Source organism: Pseudophryne corroboree, chromosome 5, assembly GCF_028390025.1.
Source record: "Pseudophryne corroboree isolate aPseCor3 chromosome 5, aPseCor3.hap2, whole genome shotgun sequence".
Lineage (NCBI taxonomy): Eukaryota > Metazoa > Chordata > Amphibia > Anura > Myobatrachidae > Pseudophryne > Pseudophryne corroboree.
This window is the reverse complement of record NC_086448.1, coordinates 94172795-94196590: the sequence shown is the minus strand read 5'-3', so window position 1 is coordinate 94196590 and position 23796 is coordinate 94172795.

The following is a 23796-nucleotide window of genomic DNA, read 5'->3' as shown; positions in this document are numbered from 1 at the left end:
GTGCTTATATCAGAACGCTGCCGTACACACAAGAGGGGTATATCTATCTTATAATATGACCCCTGTTATGATGAAACAGACACAGAATTAGAGGAAAAATAGCTCAGAATAGGGTGTTTCATTTTAATTATTGTTACTGAGTAAACATGTAACTGGGTACCAGTGTAAGGGGCTGAGTGATGCTGCTGTAATGTGACAGCTAGAAGTAGTTCTGGTGTGCGGTCATGTGACCTAGTGTGTCCAATCATCTTACTGGGATTTCTGTCACACCATTTTATAATCGGTATCCGGACTCCAGGTCGACAACATTAGGTCGACACACCTTAGGTCGATGCCAATTGGTCGACACGCCTTAGGTCGACATGGACAAAAGGTCGACAGGAACAAGGTCAACATGGAAAAAGGTCGATATGAGTTTTTCACAATTTTTTTCTTTTTTGGAACCTTTTCATACTTAACGATCCACGTGGACTACGATTGGAACGGTAATCTGTGCCGAGCGAAGCGTAGCGGAGCGAAGGCACCATGCGATGGGACGCGGTGCACTAATTGGGGTTCCCCGTCACTCTACAAAGAAAACGACACACAAAAAACATAAAAAACTCATGTCGACCTTTTTCCATGTTGACCTTGTTCCTGTCGACCTTTTGTCCATGTCGACCTAAGGTGTGTCAACCAATTGGCGTCGACCTAAGGTGTGTCGACCTTTTTGTTGTCGACCTGGAGTCCCAGACCCTTTATAATCATATATATTTATATATAGTGCTGTAACATGGCTCTATACCGCTCTCACCCCGTAAGGGCATTGACGTTAGGACATTAGAATGTGCAGCACTGCTCCACCCTGCTTATTTCAGAGTGCGGCCGTACAGCAGGATGCCTGCTGGGACGCATTCATATTGGCTGCAGGGTGCTCTTGCAGGCATGCTGCTAGCCGGAAGCAAGGGCTGTGGGGCACCGGTGGTGCCGCCCACAGAGACTTTATTATTTATTTATTACCAGTTATTTATATAGCGCACACATATTCCGCAGCGCTTTACAGATAATATTTGGCCATTCACCCATTCACACCAGTCCCTGCCCCAGTGGAGCTTACAATCTATATTCCTATCACATTTACACATAGACACATTCAGACTAGTGATGTGCACCGGAAATTTTTCGGGTTTTGTGTTTTGGTTTTGGATTCGGTTCCGCGGCCGTGTTTTGGATTCGGACGCATTTTGGCAAAACCTCCCTTAAAATTTTTTGTCGGATTCGGGTGTTTTTTTTAAAAAAAACCCTCAAAAACAGCTTAAATCATAGAATTTGGGGGTCATTTTGATCCCATAGTATTATTAACCTCAATAACCATAATTTCCACTCATTTTCAGTCTATTCTGAACACCTCACACCTCACAATATTATTTTTAGTCCTAAAATTTGCACCGAGGTCGCTGGATGGCTAAGCTAAGCGACCCAAGTGGCCGACACAAACATCTGGCCCATCTAGGAGTGGCACTGCAGTGTCAGACAGGATGGCACTTCAAAAAAATAGTCCCCAAACAGCACATGATGCAAAGAAAAAAAGAGGTGCACCAAGGTCGCTGGATGGCTAAGCTAAACGACCCAAGTGGCCGACTCAAACACCTGGCCTATCTAGGAGTGGCACTGCAGTGTCAGACAGGATGGCACTTCAAAAAAATAGTCCCCAAACAGCACATGATGCAAAGAAAAAAAGAGGTGCACCAAGGTCGCTGGATGGCTAAGTTAAGTGACACAAGTGGCCGACACAAACACCTGGCCCATCTAGGAGTGGCACTGCAGTGTCAGGCAGGATGGCACTTCAAAAAAATAGTCCCCAAACAGCACATGATGCAAAGAAAAATGAAAGAAAAAAGAGGTGCAAGATGGAATTGTCCTTGGGCCCTCCCACCCACCCTTATGTTGTATAAACAGGACATGCACACTTTAACGAACCCATAATTTCAGCGACAGGGTCTGCCACACGACTGTGACTGAAATGACTGGTTGGTTTGGGCCCCCACCAAAAAAGAAGCAATCAATCTCTCCTTGCATAAACTGGCTCTACAGAGGCAAGATGTCCACCTCATCATCATCCTCCGATTTCTCACCCCTTTCACTGTGCACATCCCCCTCCTCACAGATTATTAATTCGTCCCCACTGAAATCCACCATCTCAGGTCCCTGTGTACTTTCTGGAGGCAATTGCTGGTGAATGTCTCCACGGAGGAATTGATTATAATTCATTTTGATGAACATCATCTTCTCCACATTTTCTGGAAGTAACCTCGTACGCCGATTGCTGACAAGGTGAACGGCTGCACTAAACACTCTTTCGGAGTACACACTGGAGGTGGGCAACTTAGGTAAAATAAAGCCAGTTTCTGCAAGGGCCTCCAAATTGCCTCTTTTTCCTGCCAGTATACGTACGGACTGTCTGACGTGCCTACTTGGATGCGGTCACTCATATAATCCTCCACCATTCTTTCAATGGTGAGAGAATCATATGCAGTGACAGTAGACGACATGTCAGTAATCGTTGGCAGGTCCTTCAGTCCGGACCAGATGTCAGCACTCGCTCCAGACTGCCCTGCATCACCGCCAGCGGGTGGGCTCGGAATTCTTAGCCGTTTCCTCGCACCCCCAGTTGCGGGAGAATGTGAAGGAGGAGCTGTTGACGGGTCACGTTCCGCTTGACTTGACAATTTTCTCACCAGCAGGTCTTTGAACCTCTGCAGACTTGTGTCTGCCGGAAAGAGAGATACAACGTAGGTTTTAAATCTAGGATCGAGCACGGTGGCCAAAATGTAGTGCTCTGATTTCAACAGATTGACCACCCGTGAATCCTGGTTAAGCGAATTAAGGGCTCCATCCACAAGTGCCACATGCCTAGCGGAATCGCTCTGTTTTAGCTCCTGCTTCAATGTCTCCAGCTTCTTCTGCAAAAGCCTGATGAGGGGAATGACCAGACTCAGGCTTGCAGTGTCTGAACTGACTTCACGTGTGGCAAGTTCAAAGGGTTGCAGAACCTTGCACAACGTTGAAATCATTCTCCACTGCGCTTGAGTCAGGTGCATTCCCCCTCCTTTGCCTATATCGTGGGCAGATGTACAGGATTGAATGGCCTTTTGCTGCTCCTCCATCCTCTGAAGCATATAGATTGTTGAATTCCACCTCGTTACCACCTCTTGCTTCAGATGATGGCAGGGCAGGTTCAGGAGTGTTTGGTGGTGCTTCAGTCTTCGGCACGCGGTGGCTGAATGCCGAAAGTGGCCAGCAATTCTTCGGGCCACCGACAGCATCTCTTGCACGCCCCTGTCGTTTTTTTAAATAATTCTGCCCCACCAAATTCAATGTATGTGCAAAACATGGGACGTGCTGGAATTCGCCCAGATGTAATGCACACACAGTATTGGTGGCGTTGTCCGATGTCACAAATCCCCAGGAGAGTCCAATTGGGGTAAGCCATTCTGCGATGATGATCCTTAGTTTCCGTAAGAGGTTGTCAGCTGTGTGCCTCTTATGGAAAGCGGTGATACAAAGCGTAGCTTGCCTAGGAACGAGTAGGCGTTTGCGAGATGCTGCTACTGGTGCCGCCGCTGCTGTTCTTGCTGCGGGAGGCAATATATCTACCCAGTGGGCTGTCACAGTCATATAGTCCTGAGTCTGCCCTGCTCCACTTGTCCACATGTCCGTGGTTAAGTGGACATTGGGTACAACTGCATTTTTTAGGACACTGGTGACTCTTTTTCTGACGTCTGTGTACATTTTCAGTATCGCCTGCCTAGAGAAATGGAACCTAGATGGTATTTGGTACCGGGGACACAGTACCTCAATCAAGTCTCTAGTTGCCTCTGAATTAACGGTGGATACCGGAACCACGTTTCTCACCGCCCAGGCTGCCAAGGCCTGAGTTATCCGCTTTGCAGCAGGATGACTGCTGTGATATTTCATCTTCCTCGCAAAGCACTGTTGGACAGTCAATTGCTTACTGGAAGTAGTACAAGTGGTCTTCCGACTTCCCCTCTGGGATGACGATCGACTCCCAGCAGCAGCAACAACAGCAGCGCCAGCAGCAGTAGGCGTTACACTCAAGGATGCATCGGAGGAATCCCAGGCAGGAGAGGACTCGTCAGACTTGCCAGTGACATGGCCTGCAGGACTATTGGCTTTCCTGTGTAAGGTGGAAATTGACACTGAGGGAATTGGTGGTGTGGTTTGCAGGAGCTTGGTTACAAGAGGAAGGGATTTAGTGGTCAGTGGACTGCTTCCGCTGTCATCCAAAGTTTTTGAACTTGTCACTGACTTATGATGAATGCGCTGCAGGTGACGTATAAGGGAGGATGTTCCGAGGTGGTTAACGTCCTTACCCCTACTTATTACAGCTTGACAAAGGCAATACACGGCTTGACACCTGTTGTCCGCATTTGTGTTGAAATAATTCCACACCGAAGAGGTGATTTTTTTTTGGTAATTTGACCAGGCATGTCAATGGCCATATTCGTCCCACGGACAACAGGTGTCTCCCCGAGTGCCTGACTTAAACAAACCACCTCACCATCAGAATCCTCCTTGTCAATTTCCTCCCCAGCGCCAGCAACACCCATATCCTCATCCTGGTGTACTTCAACAGTGACATCTTCAATTTGACTATCAGGAACTGGACTGCGGGTGCTCCTTCCAGCACTTGCAGGGGGCGTGCAAATGGTGGAAGGCGCAAGTTTTTCCCATCCAGTGTTGGGAAGGTCAGGCATCGCAACCGACACAATTGGACTCTCCTTGGGGATTTGTGATTTAGAAGAACGCACAGTTCTTTGCTGTGCTTTTGCCAGCTTAAGTCTTTTCATTTTTCTAGCGAGAGGATGAGTGCTTCCATCCTCATGTGAATCTGAACCACTAGCCATGAACATAGGCCAGGGCCTCAGCCGTTCCTTGCCATTCCGTGTCGTAAATGGCATATTGGCAAGTTTACGCTTCTCATCAGACGCTTTCAATTTAGATTTTTGGGTCATTTTACTGAACTTTTGTTTTTTGGATTTTACATGCTCTCTACTATGACATTGGGCATCGGCCTTGGCAGACGACGTTGATGGCATTTCATCGTCTCAGACATGACTAGTGGCAGCAGCTTCAGCACGAGGTGGAAGTGGATCTTGATCTTTCCCTATTTTAACCTCCACATTTTTGTCCTCCATTTTTTAATGTGTGGAATTATATGCCAGTATCAATAGCAATGGCCTACTACTATATATACTGCGCACAACTGAAATGCACCACAGGTATGGATGGATAGTATACTTGACGAATGATGACACAGAGGTAGGTAGAGCAGTGGCCTACTGTACCGTAATGCTATATATTATATACTGGTGGTCAGCAAACTGTGCAAAACTTCAATGCACCACAGGTATGGATGGATAGTATACTTGACAACACAGAGGTAGGTACAGCAGTGGCCTACTGTACCGTAATGCTATATATTATATACTGGTGGTCAGCAAACTGTGCAAAACTTAAGTGCACCACAGGTATGGATGGATAGTATACTTGGCGACACAGAGGTAGGTACAGCAGTGGCCTACTGTACCGTAATGCTATATATTATATACTGGTGGTCAGCAAACTGTGCAAAACTTAAATGCACCACAGGTATGGATGGATAGTATACTTGACGACACAGAGGTAGGTACAGCAGTGGCCTACTGTACCGTAATGCTATATATTATATACTGGTGGTCAGCAAACTGTGCAAAACTTAAAAGCACCACAGGTATGGATGGATAGTATACTTGACGACACAGAGGTAGGTACAGCAGTGGCCTTCTGTACCGTACTCATATATATTATATACTGGTGGTCAGCAAAATTATGCACTGTACTCCTACTATATACTACAATGCAGCACAGATATGGAGTGTTCTTCAGGCAGACAACGTATACTGGTGGTCACTGGTCAGCAAAACTCTGCACTGTACTCCTCCTATATAATACTGCTGGTCCCCAGTCCCCACAATAAAGCAGTGTGAGCACAGATATATGCAGCACACTGAGCACAGATATGGAGCGTTTTTCAGGCAGACAACGTATACTGGTGGTCACTGTCAGCAAAACTCTGCACTGTACTCCTGCTATATAACACAGCTGCTCCCCAGTCCCCACAATTAAGCAGTGTGAGCACAGATATATGCAGCACACTGAGCACAGATATGGAGTGTTTTTCAGGCAGACAACGTATACTGGTGGTCACTGTCAGCAAAACTCTGCACTGTACTCCTGCTATACAATACAGCTGCTCCCCAGTCCCCACAATTAAGCAGTGTGAGCACAGATATATGCAGCACACTGAGCACAGATATGGAGTGTTTTTCAGGCAGACAACGTATACTGGTAGTCACTGTCAGCAAAACTCTGCACTGTACTCCTCCTATATAATATACTGGTGGTCCCCAGTCCCCACAATAAAGCAGTGTGAGCACAGATATATGCAGCACACTGAGCACAGATATGGAGTGTTTTTCAGGCAGACAACGTTTACTGGTGGTCTCTGTCAGCAAAACTCTGCACTGTACTCCTCCTATATAATACAGCTGCTCCCCAGTCCCCACAATTAAGCAGTGTTAGCACAGATATATGCAACACACTGAGCACAGATAAGGAGCGTTTTTTTTCAGGCAGAGAACGGATAAAACTGGTGGTCACTGATCAGCAAACCTCTGCACTTTACTCCTCCTATATTATTAATATACAGCTGCTCCCCAGTCCCCACAATTAAGCAATAAGCAAGCACAAATATTTGTATCAACAATACACGGAGAGGACGCCAGCCACGTCCTCTCCCTTAAATTTTTCAATGCACAAGTGAAAATGGCGGCGACGCGCGGCTGCTTATATAGAATCCGAATCTCGCGAGAATCCGACAGCGGGATGATGACGTTCGGGCGCGCTCGGGTTAACCGAGCCATACGGGAGAATCCGAGTATGCCTCGGACCCGTGTAAAATGGGTAAAGTTCGGGGGGGTTCGGTTTCCGAGGTACCGAACCCGCTCATCACTAATTCAGACTAGAGTTAATATTTGTTGGGAGCCAATTAACCTACCAGTATATTTTTGGGATTGTGGGAGGAAACCAGAGTATCGGGAGGAAACCCACGCAAGTACGGGGAGAATATACAAACTCTGTACAGTTAGGGCCATGATGGGAATCGAACCCATGACCTCAGTGCTGTGAGGCAGTAATGCTTAACATTACACCATCCGTACTGCCCTTGCACTCTGCGTCAGCACTGCTACCATAGCCCTATATTTATATACAGTGCATCCGGAAAGTATTCACAGTGCTTCACTTTTTCCACATTTTGTTATGTTAGACTTAACCACAATGGAATAAATTCAGTTTTGTCCTCCAAATTCTACACACAGTACCCCATAATGACAATGTGAAATTATGCAAATTTATTAAAAATAAAAAACTAAGAAATCACATGTACATAAGTATTCTCAGCATTTGCCATGAAGCTCAAGCTCAGGTGCATACTGTTTCCACTGATCATCCTTGAGATGTTCCTACAGCTTAATTGGAGCCCACCTGTGGTAAATTCAGTTGATTGGACTTGATTTGGAATGGCACACACCCTGTCTATAGAAGGTACCACACTTGACAGTCCATGTCTGAGCACAAACTAAGCATGAAGTCAAAGGAATTGTCTGTAGACCTCCAAGACAGGATTGTCTCAAGGCACAAATCTGGGGAAGGATACAGAAACATATGCTGCTTTGAAGGTCCCAATGAGCACAGTGGCCTTCATCATCCGTAAATGGAAGAAGTTCGGAACCACTAGGACTCTTCCTAGAGCTTGCCGGCCATCTAAACTGAGTGATCAGGGGAGAAGGGCCCTAGTCAGGGAGGTGACCAAGACCCCGATGGTCATGCTGTCAGAGCTACAGCATTCCTCAGTGGAGAGAGGAGAACCTTCCAGAAGGACAACCATCTCTGCAGCAATGATTTATATTGTACTAAATATTATGTTGTCAAAAATGGGAAGTAGGCCTCACATCTGGCCATGGCTCCAGCGATGAGACAGGCACTCTCTGTGCTACGGATTCGGTGTATCAATAGGTCCCACAGTTGGTCGTAACAGGTGAAGTAAATCGCAGTAGCTGGTATAGCCATTACTCTGTGACAAATATATAAAAACAAAATACTGTGAACATCAGAAATACATGGGATGCCAGACAGCTAAGACAATATCCGTGTGCAGGCCAGTAACGAGTTTAATACTATAGTATAATGCAGATTTATATAACCTGCCGATACCTTTGCATACTATTGCATGCTTGGACATGTGGTTAAATATCGCCTCTTTATACCATATAATCTCCTGCATTTACCTGTTGGAATTGGAGATCTTGATCCTTCTGCGTCAAAGTGAATTTCTACACTCAACTGCATCTTTATATTACTATTTTTTATTTCACCTTATTCAATTCACTGTTCTAATTTTTATGATTATGACATTTCCACTCTCATCCGCATCTTACACATACACTCGCGAATACATTTTAAAAGGTAATTACTTGATTTTTATTTAAGATGTTATAGTTTTAGATATGTTGATGTTTTTGACCTTTATTATTATTTGTTATATACAGTATGTCTGTCATTTACAATTTGTTTTCTCGCAGCTGACATTGGCTGTGTTTTCAAAACTACTATTAAAGATGCAGAAGTAAAAAAAAAAAAAAAAAAAAAAAAAAGGAGCGTATAGTTTTATTGTTAATGGGTTGATTGTTTTTTTTAGAGTTTATTCTATCAAGAGTTTTATTTTATTAAACCGATTGTATGGTTAATTGCTTCAGTTTATTAAGAAATTGATATTTTTTGTAACTACACTTTTAATATCAGCAGCAGAAAATGGAAGGGGAGGGAAAATATCTTTACGCAGGTCATCACCATGAGGTAATTGGAGGGATAGGTGAACCCGGAGGTGAGTGGATGTCGGGCCACTGCAAGGTCTCAGACTGACTGACTACACACACACACACACACACACACACACACACACACACACACACACACACACACACACTGCATCATGTTTAAGTGTTTTAAAATTCACAGTTTCAAAGATCTTTTAGTTTTTCCAATATTTCTTTTACCACACCCGCATACTAATAGGTAGATCACGTAGGTGGTGTTACAGTTGATTAACCCTTTGATTTTATATTCCTTACCAGAATTAATATTTGTATTAAATGATTCTGTTCCCTTTAATCTATGTGGACACACTTTGCAAGGGATTCGGTCTCTAGGTCGACCACTATTGGTCGTGATAAAGCTGATTGTATACCTTAGAACACAAGCTATTTACTAATATCGTGAAGCCGTAATGGCCGCTGTCCCTCGTGCACGTGCTACGCACTTCGTACGCTATTTGCGTACAAAGACCTCGCACGTGGTACGCAAGTTACGTACACACGCTGCGCTGTGAGTACGGAATACACACAGCGAGCGTACACACAGATAATAACCTTTTAAACCTTACACAGAGTATGCTTATACTGTAATTCTTTGTGTTGAGATACTGCAATGATATAATACTGTTTAACCTTGGTCTGTAAGCTAGCTGTTTGAGCGATTGAGATGCTCAGCAACCCTTAATAACAAATGGTGAAACACACTCCTTGCTAAGGTTCCAACACCTTTACTAACAATATTTAGCTAAGTAAAATGGGAAAAAAACAGTTAACAGTTCATACACTACAGGCTAACATTAATATCTAACAGAATAACTAAACAGAAATATACACAATAGCGAACGATCGCAAACACAAATACATAGGCTAAGAATGAATGGCTAACATTAAAACGGGTAACAAAGTGGCCACAGAGAAACATACCATACGGGGAACACTCGCTAGCGCAACCGGATCCAGTCCTCCAATTATCAGAGATAAATGTTGAAGAGAGAGAGTACTGGCCGGTCTGGGGACAGTGACCCTTATATACACAACATACAGTGTACTACAAAGGGCCCTACAATATTATTGTTCATTGGACACAGGAATGTCCCTCCGCATTATAACAAAAGGTCATAGGTTAGTTTGAACAGGTGGGCTGTGACTATATCAAACTGCTCAGGTGGGAGGGAATCTCAGAATTCCCGCCGCATGGATAATGAACCGCAAATATAGTAAATGTCAAGAAACTACTAATAGACATAACTATACGCAGGAGAGATTAATCTTTACCTAACCAGCACCGGATTGTTCCTAATAAAATGTTCTTTAGTTAGGTACCAAACACCACTGCTCAAACCCTGTCTGACCCTTCGTATCATGCAAAGAGGAATTTCTCTGTCCAGCGACCAGTTACATTAAACAAACTTACAGTTATTATTAAGGGGAACATTATCTATAAAACATACTATTTGGTTTTATTATTTAACGATTGAGTTGCCCGCTAGACGCACACAAACTCTACCGTAAATGCACATACCACGCGCTCGAGCGCATGGCCGAGGAGGCGCCATCACGCAGCTGCGAGTATCCGCACGCACGGGAGAGAATGTGCACGTGCAGCGGGCAAGCGCATGAGGTGAATATATGGCAACGCGTAGCATGATATTTTTCCGACTTTGACAGTCCACCCTTTGGCAGTCATCAATAACTGCCACTTCCTAAAACAGTTCAAAAAGAAAAATATATGTCATAATGTAAATACCATTTTATGATTGGGTAAAGGGACAAGAGGAGCAGGTGGGAAAAAGGTATGACCTAATGAGATAGTAGAAGCATGTGTGTATGAATCCATGTTTGAGGGGCCATGTATCATCGTGCCGTACGTGTTTTAAATCAAGCTTCGAGGTATTGCGAAGTATACATTTGAATCCTTCTTATTCCGTATTACGGGTCTGTGGATGGGCTGTCAAACTTTACCGAGCTCTTTTCGGCTTTTGGTTGCAACAAATGGGGGAGCACATTTAGTTGATGATACAAGAATGGGGGGATATGTGAGTGCTGATATCTGTATCTATATTCCCTATCGACTATGTGTGTCATTACCTGAAGGTTGTAGAGGTGAAGATAAGAAGCAATTATTATAAATGCAGTCGTAAACTATGTGAGTTTAATATGCATTTGATGATTGAGGTCTTGTCTAAAGTCTTGTCTTGATGTACATGTTGTCTGATGTCTCTCGATGCTTTTGCTATAAATGGCGACAAAAGCTTTTCCAGTGTCCATGAAAGTTACAATCTCTAAAGTATTGGGCTATCGTAAAAGTTAAAGTCACTAGGGAAATTGGGGCTTGTAGCATAGTTCATCAATGGTCTGTATAAAAGAGGTTGTCAAATTCTTCTTCCAAGCGGATGTCTTTGTACCTTGGAGGAAAACAAAGGAGAAACGGGTGAAAGAAACGGACCGTGGAATCACATTTTCATCACAACATTGTCTCTATCGTTGGATCATAAATCAAATTAGTTGTTGTTATTACAGTGTCTTCGCTCCTTAAACTCATCACCCTGGTATTACTTTTACTCTTCGTTAAAACCCGAACGCATCTAAATATCAGGCCAACCAATATGACGACTCCTAGAATACACAAAAGGAATTTCCCTACATCCATAATAATACTTTGGGCCCATTCTCCTAAACCAGAGAACCAATTTCATGGGTTCAACCATGACACCCAACTGGTCAGCTCATTACCCACAGCAGCGAGTGTGAGATTGTGTTTCCTTCGAAACTCCCATTTTAATTGTAAAATGTCATCCATCTTTTGGTCTATGACCTCGGCTGGGTCCTCCGTGCTGTTTGTAATGTACGTGCAGCACTTTATTCCATATTGAGTTGCTAGGGTAACACAATACCCGCCTGTCACAGCTGTGAGGTAATTAAGAATCATCCTATGCTGAACCAGTTCTGTTTTGTAGGCTTGTAACTCTTTCCCAGTGTACCTGAAGGTGTCATCATACATTTCGGTGATATTGTCTAATAAATTTGCAAGCGCAGATATATATTTATAATTTATCACTCCTCTGGCGGTACGAGTGATATCTAACGCGAGTAGGAATTGAATCCCGGTGGATTCATGGATCAGATCAGAGGCTGAATGCTCAGTCCTCTCTATCAGGTGCCGTTTAACGACGTGCTCGTAATGAGTGTGAGTATAAGGAGCTTGGGCACTGCGGTGAATATCTTTCATTTTGTTATGGGATACAGTCATTACTTCAGGCAGTACTTTTCCAATATAACACAATCCCTCTGAGTTTGGGGCAAGCCACTTATACGCCTTCCTCCCGCATATGAAATATGCATCATCGGGGAGAACATATGGGACGGACTATGACATTATCATGTTACAAATTTTCCATGTGAAATCTCCTAACCCTAACTCTCCCATCTGCCTAGTACACGTATCAGGTTGTACGATATGTGCACAGTATCCTGGTGATACTTCTCCAACTCGCATGGTCCTACTTCCTAGAGTGTCAAAAATAAAATCTATTAACTGCTAAAACAGCGCCTCTGTAGATGTAGTATCATATGCAATATAAATGATATTTAATAGAATAATAATTTTCTGAATTACTGCGCTTGCCGACCAACTATGTGTAGTTGAATTACAAGAACAAAAAAAGCATGAAAAACGGCTGCGCTGTATGTCAGAAATATATCAAGGGAAAAGAGCCAACGTAGATAAAAAGATATTTATTGTAAAACTATTGTTGTCAGATTCATTGGTACCAATGACTAAGGGTAAAATAATTAAAATAGTAAACACACAACTTTTCTCACAGGGTGTCTGATAGCCGGTAATCTTCCGATATGTGGGTATTGAAAATCAAGGAGACAGTCTATATCCACAGCTGCTGATGTTAGCTGCTGTACAAACACTGGAAAGTCCGTGTCATTGATGCAGTTCCAGATATAGTGAATAATAAAGCACCCGTATAAAGTGGTTACCTCTCTGGTGGGCTGGTCAATGAACCGGGCGTCCCCGGTCAGATGTCCTGCGTTGCCCACAATCGCTATGCAGCGGAGAGAAACAGCCGCGCCGTGTGCAGTGGGCTGGCTGAGAGTGTCGGGATCCGTTGGTGCCGCTGTTAGTAGTGGAGCATCAGGGATATGACCGTCCAAGAAATCTGATGGATGTGCTGTCAAAGACACCTGTGCGAGGTGTGTGAAGAGGCAGGTCCTAACGCGTTTCGTCACGCTCCACGTGACTTTTTCAAAGGTGATTTCCTGCATCCAAAGTGTGCGGTATTTAAGCTCTGAACTGTTCAGAGTACAGCTGTCAGAAATCAGTATTTGATTACTAACTACTCAGTAACGTTGGCTCTTTTAACAATGCTGCAATATTTGTATTTGTTAATAAAACATGGCATACTCGACTTGCTTCACAGTCCCTATTGATTTATAATAAATCGACCACTCTTATTAGCTTTATGTGATTTAAATGTAATTAATGTGACATAAGATACTCAGATCAGACAATCATCTCAGGAATTGGATTAAATATCCCTCTCTTTCTGATCCAATCAATATATAATTAAATCAGTAAATATAGCACAATCTAAGTCACATTAATAAGATAATAAAAAAGTATCAGCATTATAAATATATCTGATCAAAGAAATATATTAAAAATACGCTCATAAAAAATAAAAAAGGTATATAATATTGTCTGTATCATCCTAAGTTGGATGCGAACCTGGGAACTCAAATCTTCCGAGTTCAACAGTTAAACCAAATGCGCCACTGTGTCATACATATTAGCACTGTGCGCATTCACCTCTTATGTTGTGTTCACATATTGTTATTTACATAAACTCAACCAACCACTAGGTGAGTGACCGAACAAAATATATATGAAAAATAATAAATGAAAAAATCAATAAAAAAATGAATAAAAAAATAGAAAAATAAAAATAAAAAATTAAAAAATTATAAAAATAAAAAAATATATATAAATGAAAAAATCTGAAAAAACTGACAAATAATTGAATAACCTCAAGATGTCTAAATATAGCTGCCCTCCTTTTATATATATATATAAATCAGTATATCAGACCAATGATATTCACTAACCATTGATTAAACAGGACCGACACAGACAATGGTCAGATGTATGTAAATTTGAACAATGTTATCTAATAGAAACAGATAGCTAAGAAGGTAAAAGAATTGGACAGGTGATAGCATGAAAGAATCAGGGTAGGTCGAATTCAATACACTCATTTAATCCTTCAGGCATGAGAGTTCTTAGTTTGTGAATCCAATAATTCTCTCTCAGACATAATTTCCTGTATCGATCCCCTCCCCGTATTGTCGGTTTAATGGTTTCAATACCTATTAATCTCACGTCTTCCGGATTTTTCTGATGTTTGTCAAGAAAATGTCTCGAGACACTGTGGAACAAAAGACCTTTCTGAATATTGCGTCTATGTTCCAGAAATCTGATCTTTAGTTTTCGTGTCGTTCTGCCGACATATATTAAATTACATTTACAGACCAACAAATAGATAACAAAGGTGCTGTTACAGTTGATGAATGAACGTATCTCAAATTGCAGAGAGTCCGTAGAGAAAAAATGTTTTATGTTATTCTGAATGTAGGAGCAGGTTAAGCATTGATTCGCACCACATTTATAGCATCCTGAGGTTTTGGATAGCCATAAATTACATTTAGCCTGAGCTTCATTAGTATCGGTATTTCTCTTGTCTATGAATAGACTGGGAGCAAGATGTTGTTGCAAACTGTTAGATTTCTTGAAAATAACTGATGGAGTGTCTTTTAATTGAGTTTTAAGAACTGGATCTGTAAGGAGAATTGGGTAATTATTCCGAATGATGTTCCTGATCTTAACCGAAGAGCAATTGTATTGGGACATAAAGTGTGGTTGATCTGGGTCAAAATTAGAGCAGTGGTTTTTAGAGACTAACAGGTCCCTTCTATCCAAAGCATCTACCCTCTCCCGTGCATTTTTTATTAATTCTGCTGGGTAACCCCTATTCTGAAAGGATGATGAGAGCTCGTCCGCTTGTGACTGATAATCTAGTTGATCACTGCAATTACGCTTAATGCGTCTCAACTGACCAAAAGGGATATTATTAAGCCACGGTTTATGATGTGAACTCTGATAGTGAATAAAGTTCAGAGTGTCTACCTCCTTACGGAAAGTTTTGGTAGTGATTCTATCCTCTGCTATATTTAGAGAAATATCAAGAAAAGAAATGGAAGATAAGTGCGCAGTGCCAGTGAACCGTAAATTGAAATTATTGTCATTAAATGTATTAATAATGTGAGGAGATAAGGAAATGTCACCATCAAAAATAAAAAACAGGTCATCTATGTAACGGCCATAGTAGACGAGGCTCACGCCGAGGTCCCGCCCCCAAACATGGCGGGCCTCAAAGGCACCCATGTAAAGGTTGGCGAAGCTCGGCGCAAACCTCGTCCCCATGGCCGTCCCGAGGACCTGTAAATAATACGATTTGTTAAAGACAAAATAATTATGTGAGAGTATGAATACAATTGAATCCAGTATAAATTTCTGTAGTGCTGGATCAATGTAATCTGTTTTCAAAAGGAATTCAGCTATAATAGCAACACCTTTATGGTGTGGGATATTAGAGTACAATGCCTGTACATCACAGGTCATGAAAAAAAATGAACTTTTCCATTTAATATCTGAAATAGCATTTAGAAAAAAAGTAGTATCTTTAATGTGAGAACGGAGTGAAGTGGCTAGTGGCTGTAAAAAATAATCAACAAAGTGAGATAAATTAGATGTGAGGGACCCAACACCAGAAATAATGGGACGTCCAGGAGGTGCAGTGAGTGATTTGTGAATCTTGGGTAAGTGATAATATGTGGGAGTAATAGGATGGGTAGGAACTAAATATCTGGATTCTTCCTTGGTGATAACATCACCATCTAAGGCTCCCTTAACCAGTGTAGTTAGCAATTTCTGAAAGTCTAACGTGGGGTTGGAAGACAGCTTGACATAGGTAATACCATCATCAAGTTGCCTATAAGCTTCAGATAGGTAATCCTCAGTGTTCTGAATGACAATTCCCCCTCCCTTGTCTGCCGGCTTAATGACAAGGGAGGGGTCATTTGCCAGTTTCTGCAGAGCTAGTCTCTCTTGAACAGACAAATTCTGTCTATACTTGAGTTTCTTCATCTCCCTCTTACATAATTTATTAAAGTCGTCAATTGTCTTTTTGTAAAATATATCTATAGGTGGACTCCTATGGTGAAGTGGAAAAAATTGGGATTTGTTCCTAAAAATATGGGTGCGCTTATTAATACGATCTTGGTTATAAATTTGTGCCGGAGAAGTAGATGAATTATTCTCAAGAAGGAGAGATTCCAACATATTGAGACTCGTTCTATCCTGATCATCCAATAGAATGGGTGACCCATCCTGTTTGCATCTTGTAAGATTTTTGGTAGCAAAGTATCTCTTACGTGCTAGAGTACGTATGTAAGTGTTGAGTTCCACAAATAGATTAAAAAAGGCAGGTGGTCTGGAGGGGGCAAATTTGAGACCTTTCGCTAATAGTTGGGACTCAGACTCATTAATTTGTGTGGAGGACAGGTTATATATATTAGTTGGGCTCACGTTCTTAAATCTCGCTTTTTTTCTCTTTCTTTGTATCCTACTGCCTCCTCTGCATCCTCTAAATCTTCTTCCCTTGCTCTTTTTGGGGAATCTACTCTGAGGGCTTCGTACCGATTTTGTATGTGGTAAGGTAGTCTGTATTTCGAAGACCTCTGTTCTTTCTCTAAAAAAAGATTGGAGTTGGCGACTATCTCCCCATTTTTCAAGGGAGATAGTTTTTTCAAAAGGGTTTTGGGTCTGACCGATAAATCTGTCAGGGGTTCTCCCTGTGAATTTATTTGTCTAGACTCCTGTCTCTGTGCGTTAGATGAGTTAGGACGTCTTTCAAACTTATATTTCTGTTCTCTCTGTACCATTCTATTATTATAGGGACTCTTGTTCTTAAATGGTCTCCGATTTGAGATACTCCTAGATCTCCCTCTGTTGGATGTATGAAATAGTTTGTTATAACTGCGAACTCTATCCTGATTATAATCCTCAGTGTCTCTATTAAACTTCCTATTTTTACCATCAATCACTTCTTTTTCATATAGTTCTATTTTGTGATTCAATTTAGCATCATTATGCTGAAATTGTGGGTGGTCTACATAGGTGCTGAGGCATTTATTCGTTTCTTCTATTTCCTGAGAGAGTGATAAAGTTTTCTCTCTACGAAACTTAACCAGTAATTCCATTAGTGCAAAGGAACAATCATCCAAAGTTGAATCCCATTTAGACTTTAACACAGGGTCATCAATAAAGGCTAAAGTCTTGAAGATCCTGAGACCCCTGGGGATTTTTCTGTTTTTAATATATTTTTGTAAGGTGACCATATCCCACCAATGGCGGGTTTCGGTCTTCATTAAATCCTCTAATTTATAGAAAAGAGCATTAAACTCTTTTTCATGATTACTCTGAGTTAAAGTGGGGGTAGTGGTCTCAGGATCTCCATTGAAATCAGCCTCATAACAACGCCTTCTCTTGGCGCATTCTGATATGCAAGTCAAGTCTGCCATGTTCACAAAACAAAATACAATCAATGAATAAAAAATGAGAATAATAAACTAATTATATCAGTACAGAGGCAGCTAGCAGAAAAAACACAGAAAGGTTGCCAAAAATAAAATCTATTAACTGCTAAAACAGCGCCTCTGTAGATGTAGTATCATATGCAATATAAATGATATTTAATAGAATAATAATTTTCTGAATTACTGCGCTTGCCGACCAACTATGTGTAGTTGAATTACAAGAACAAAAAAAGCATGAAAAACGGCTGCGCTGTATGTCAGAAATATATCAAGGGAAAAGAGCCAACGTAGATAAAAAGATATTTATTGTAAAACTATTGTTGTCAGATTCATTGGTACCAATGACTAAGGGTAAAATAATTAAAATAGTAAACACACAACTTTTCTCACAGGGTGTCTGATAGCCGGTAATCTTCCGATATGTGGGTATTGAAAATCAAGGAGACAGTCTATATCCACAGCTGCTGAAGATTACCGGCTATCAGACACCCTGTGAGAAAAGTTGTGTGTTTACTATTTTAATTATTTTACCCTTAGTCATTGGTACCAATGAATCTGACAACAATAGTTTTACAATAAATATCTTTTTATCTACGTTGGCTCTTTTCCCTTGATATATTTCTGACATACAGCGCAGCCGTTTTTCATGCTTTTTTTGTTCCTAGAGTGTACCTATACCGGAAAAATCTTCCATGGTCGGCTTTCTGGCATATAAGTTCTGTGTCTATGGGCATTCTGTCGGCTCTGTATGAAAAGGTCATGGTTTGATTACTCCATGACACTTCCCAATTTCCCGGCTTTCGGGGATTGGAAATGTTAAAGCATACTAAGGACCTATCCACATGATATTGGTGGAGCTTCAAACTAGGAGGACAAGAGATATTAAACCTCTTGTCCACCGGCCTCCCACCACTTAGCTCAAGTACCTCTCCTACAGTTAAAGGGAATGGTACTAGTCCTGATTTGCTATGACCTTGAGGTACTTGAGAGCATACCCAACAGTCTGTCTGGTTTAACACTTTACCCACTAAGGAGTGATAGTCACTCAATGGATGCCGGTCCATGTGGACATTAAAACTGGACTGACATTTCTTGATGCACCCATCCTCAACTATATTGTCACAGTGCCTACAGATGCAGTTCTCTTCAGCTAACAATCCTTCACAATTCCTTCTATTGTCAATGCTACCAGATCGTTTTCTGATACTCGCCTTTACTCGGAAATTATGCTGCTCTTGGAAATTTACGCCTCCATCCTGGTCATCAGAACCCATTCCAGATCCCTTCTCGACCTCCATGGTACTCTCACCGAAACAGACTGCTCTGGTCAACATCATGGTCAACAGGAAAATCCGGATCACAGTCTCTTGGGGCAAGTCCATCTTAGAGGAGTAAAAGGAGAAAAATAAGAAGGGGGAAAGGAAATAGGAGGGAGGTGGGAACTGGAGAAAATAACAAATGGGAAAAAGAAATCTGGCTCGACAAGCTTCTGGTTTTATTATTCTCAGCGCTCAGGTGTCGTCTCAATCCTCCCTGAACAGACACTCTAGTGATACAACCTCTACCGTCTGTTCTTTATCACGGGACCTCTCTGGGTCAGTGACCTTTTTACAATGAGACGAATGGACCCAAGTCTCTCTCTCGGCAACCTATTGTGCTGGTCAATAAGACTTGATATGGTCCTTCCCATCTGTCAATAAGGCAACCTGAGCGTAGAAAATTCCGTATCATTACATAATCCCCAGGTTCAATGTCATGACAATTACTGTCTGGCAGATCAGAAATCACCAACTTTAGATTATCATTCTGATTCCTCAATTGTTTACTCATCTTAACCAAATACTTTACGGTTACTTCATTGTTACATTTCAAATCATCCTGGGGGTTAATCATAACATGGGGTTGTCGACCAAACAGAATTTCAAAAGGAGACAGATTAAGAGGGGACCTGGGAGTGGTTCTGATGCTGTATAATACGATTGGCAAAGCTTCAGGCCATAACAGTCCTGTTTCAGTCATTACCTTGCTCAATTTATTTTTAATAGTGCTGTTTACTCTTTCCACCTTCGCACTCGCCTGGGGGCGGTACGGAGTGTGCAGCTTACTATTAATTCCCATCAACTTACACATTGTTTGAAAGACTTCACCTGTAAAATGGGTACCCCTATCACTCTCAATGATTCTGGGGATACCATACCTACACACAAATTCCTGCACAATTTTCTTTGCAGTAAACACAGCGGTATTTGTGGCCGCGGGAAATGCTTCAACCCAATTTGAGAACACATCAATACAGACCAATACATACTTTAAATTTCTACAAGGTGGCAATTGTATGATATCAATTTGTATTACCTGAAAAGGGCCATCTGTCGGAGGGATATGGGATGGCTCTGTCGGCATTGCCTTTCCGATATTTTTCCTCAAGCAGGTGAGACATGTCATCGCTCTTTTACCCGCATGGGAAGAAAATCCTGGGGCGCACCAATAAGCTCTTACCAACTTACACATTCTTTCTTTGCCTAGATGAGTCAGCCCATGTGCCGCTTCCGCTAGACTTGGAAGGTATGCTCTGGGTGCCACTGGCTTACCCTGTCCATCTGTCCAGAGTCCTGAGGACTCCTGGCCATATCCTTTTGACCTCCAAACTGCCTTTTCCTGTGGGGAACACAAATTTTGCATTTCACACAATTTCTGTGTGTTTACAGTATTAAATACCATCAGTTGTGTACTGTCTGTTTGTATGGGGTTACTAGCTGCTGATTTAGCAGCTTCGTCTGCTCGGCTGTTACCAAGTGATACCGGGTCTTGGCTATATGTGTGAGCTTTACACTTGATAACAGCCACTCTGTCGGGTTCCTGTATCGCTGTTAGAAGTCTTTTGATGTGGGCTGCATGCGCTATGGGTGTGCCAGCTGCCATCATGAAATTTCTGAGGCGCCATAGTGCCCCGAAATCATGGACTACTCCAAAGGCGTACCTAGAATCTGTGTAAATATTGGCTGATTTGCCCTTAGCCAATTCGCATGCTCTGGTTAGGGCAACCAGTTCAGCAACTTGTGCTGAGTGTGGTGGGCCTAGCGGTTCTGCTTCTATGGTACCTTGGTCATCTACGACTGCGTATCCAGTACACAAGTCTCCCGAGTCCGTCTGTCTGTGACAACTACCGTCAGTGTAGAAAGTAAAATCTACATCTTCCAGTGGGTTGTCACTGATGTCAGGCCTTGCCGTGAAATTTTGGGTCAAATATTCCATACAATCATGCGTGTCATCCCCTGTATTAAATCCTCCTTCACCATCACTCTCATCCTCCACCCTTTGTGCCTGTCCAGGCACACCTGGGAGATACGTTGCAGGATTTAATGCGCTGCATCTCCTTATGGTGATGTTTACAGGGGCCATCAATTCCAATTCCCATCTTGTAAACCGCGCTGATGAGACATGTCTGGTTTGGGCCGAATTCAATAAGGCTGACACTGCATGTGGTGTATGAATTGTGAGGTTGTGTCCTAGCACTACATCTTCGCTCTTTGTGACTAGCAATGCTATTGCTGCAACACTTCGCAAGCATGTGGGGAGGGATCGCGCTACCGTATCTAGCTGAGCGCTGTAGTAGGCTACCGGCCTGCTGGCATCACCATGTTTCTGGGTTAAGACGCCTGCTGCGCACCCAGCACTCTCTGTTACGTACAGTTCAAAGGGTTTCCCATAGTCTGGCATACCTAATGCTGGTGCCTGCGTTAGGCACTGTTTAAGTCTCTCAAATGCCATCTCAGATTTGTCTGTATGCGAAATCCGATCAGGTTTGCTTGATGAAACCATCTCCTGCAAAGGTAGGGCCAGTATGGAAAAACCTGGGATCCAGTTACGGCAATACCCACACATTCCTAAAAATTTTCTAATCTGTTGCTGGGTTTGTGGCAGGGTCATGTCACGAATTGCTTGAATTCTATTAGCGGTAAGGTGTCTCAGTCCTTGTGTTAGACAGTGTCCCAAATACTTCACACGGGTCTGGCATAATTGTAACTTGTCCTTGGAAACCTTGTGTCCTGTGTCTGAAAGATGAAACAGGAGTTGTTTCGTATCTCTCGGGGATGCTTCCAGTGAATCTGAACACAGCAGTAAATCATCCACATACTGTATCAATATTGATCCACTCTCTGGTTGGAAAGACTGTAAACAATCATGCAGGGCCTGTGAGAAAATACTTGGACTGTCTATGAAACCTTGTGGTAATCGAGTCCAGGTGTACTGAACTCCTCTGTATGTGAATGCGAATAAGTATTGACTGTCAGGGTGCAGAGGTACCGAGAAGAAGGCGGAGCAGAGGTCAATCACAGTGAAAAATTTGGCAGTGGGAGGGATTTGCATAAGGATGCCAGCTGGATTTGGCACTACGGGGAATTGACTCTCAACTATTTTGTTGATCCCTCTTAGATCCTACACTAATATGTAACCCCTCCCCCCACTCTTTTTAACACGGAAGAAGGGACTATTGGCAGTGCTGGACGTCCTTACCAGAATGCCCTGTTGTAGCAAGCGCTCTATTACAGGGTAAACTCCTAACTCCACCTCTGGCTTCAGAGGGTATTGTGGGATTTTTGGAGCTATCCTACCATCTTTTACTTGCACAACTACTGGGGCTACGTTTGCCATCAATCCAGTGTCTTGTCCATCCTTGGTCCAAAGTGATTCCGGTGTCTGGGAAATCATTTCCTCTACCTTGGACGGACACCTATTTACAACAACAGTGTGTGACATTAATCTTGTTGGGGAGTCTAGCATATCCTGCGCTTCCTGAGCGTGGTTTTCGGGTATGTCCAAGAACACACCTTCAGGAATACAGTATATGACGCATCCCATTTTGCACAGTAAATCTCTCCCTAGGAGATTAGTCGGAGCCGATGCAGCCAGCAGAAAAGAATGCTTGGTATGCAAAGGCCCTATCGTAATCTCTGCTGGTTTGCTTAAAGGGTATTGTCGCACTACTTCTGTTACTCCCATGGCTGGAATTGTTTTACCAGTGGTTCTCATGCCCACGGTCGAATTTATCACTGACTTGGCCGCCCCCGTATCTACAAGGAAATTTAGAGATTTACCAGCTACATAAATTGTGACCTCAGGTTCATTTCCAAGGCTCGCAATTAATTTCACTGGCTGCAGACTACAGGTGTGGCCTTACCCCTATGGTGCGTGGTGACCTCCCTGCATTGCGCTGGCAGCTATTACCTGTGAAGGGGGTAAACGGGAACTATCAGAGACTTGCCAGTCTCTTCTTGGGGGCTACCTTCTTGTTTCCCCTGCGTGTGGCTCATAACTCCGTCTCTGCGGTCCTTGATCCCAATCTCGTATGTCATGTCGTTGTCTAGGGTTTTTATATGCATTGTGTGGGTTACTGGTGCAGTTACGTGCAAAATGACCTTCCCTATTACAATTGTAACATTTTACCATATGTGGCTTACCACCAGGGGTCTGAGATTTAGACTGAGGCGGCCTTGTTGTAAGGGCTTGGATACTTATAGCCATCAGTTTATCACTCTGTGACTCCCTGCGTCTTGTGATGTTCCTGTCGTGCCCAACAGCAGTCTCTCTTAAGGCGGCCACCGACATACCTCTCCAGTTAGGTTGAGTGGTTTGTACCCTATTCCTTAATACCTCATTTAAACCGTCCATCAAGACGGACACTGCTACCTCTCTATGGTGTACATTTGCCTCAATTTCCACGATCCCAGTGTATTTAGCCATTTCCTCCAGTGCCCGGTGGAAATAGTCAGAGGCAGTTTCTCCTTCCATTTGTTTGATGGAGAAAATTTTATTCCATTTTACCACAGCTGGGAAGTATATTCCCAGCTGTAGATTGATTCTGGTTACATTATCTTGATTATACTCATCCGTAAGGGGTACTTCTTCATCTAATTTACAGTCAGCTATAAATTTCAAAAGGTCAATACTAGAGGGCAGACATGCCCTCAGTAGTGTCCGCCAATCTTTGTTGTTAGGTTCAGTGGAGTTACCCAGGTCCTTAATGAACCTCTGACATGCGGCTAAATCTTTTCTGGGATCAGGAAATTTAGACAAAATTGTTCTTAATTCTGCTCGGGACCAGGGACAGTGCATTGCAATATTCCTGATGGGTGTGACCCCATTTGTGTCGGTC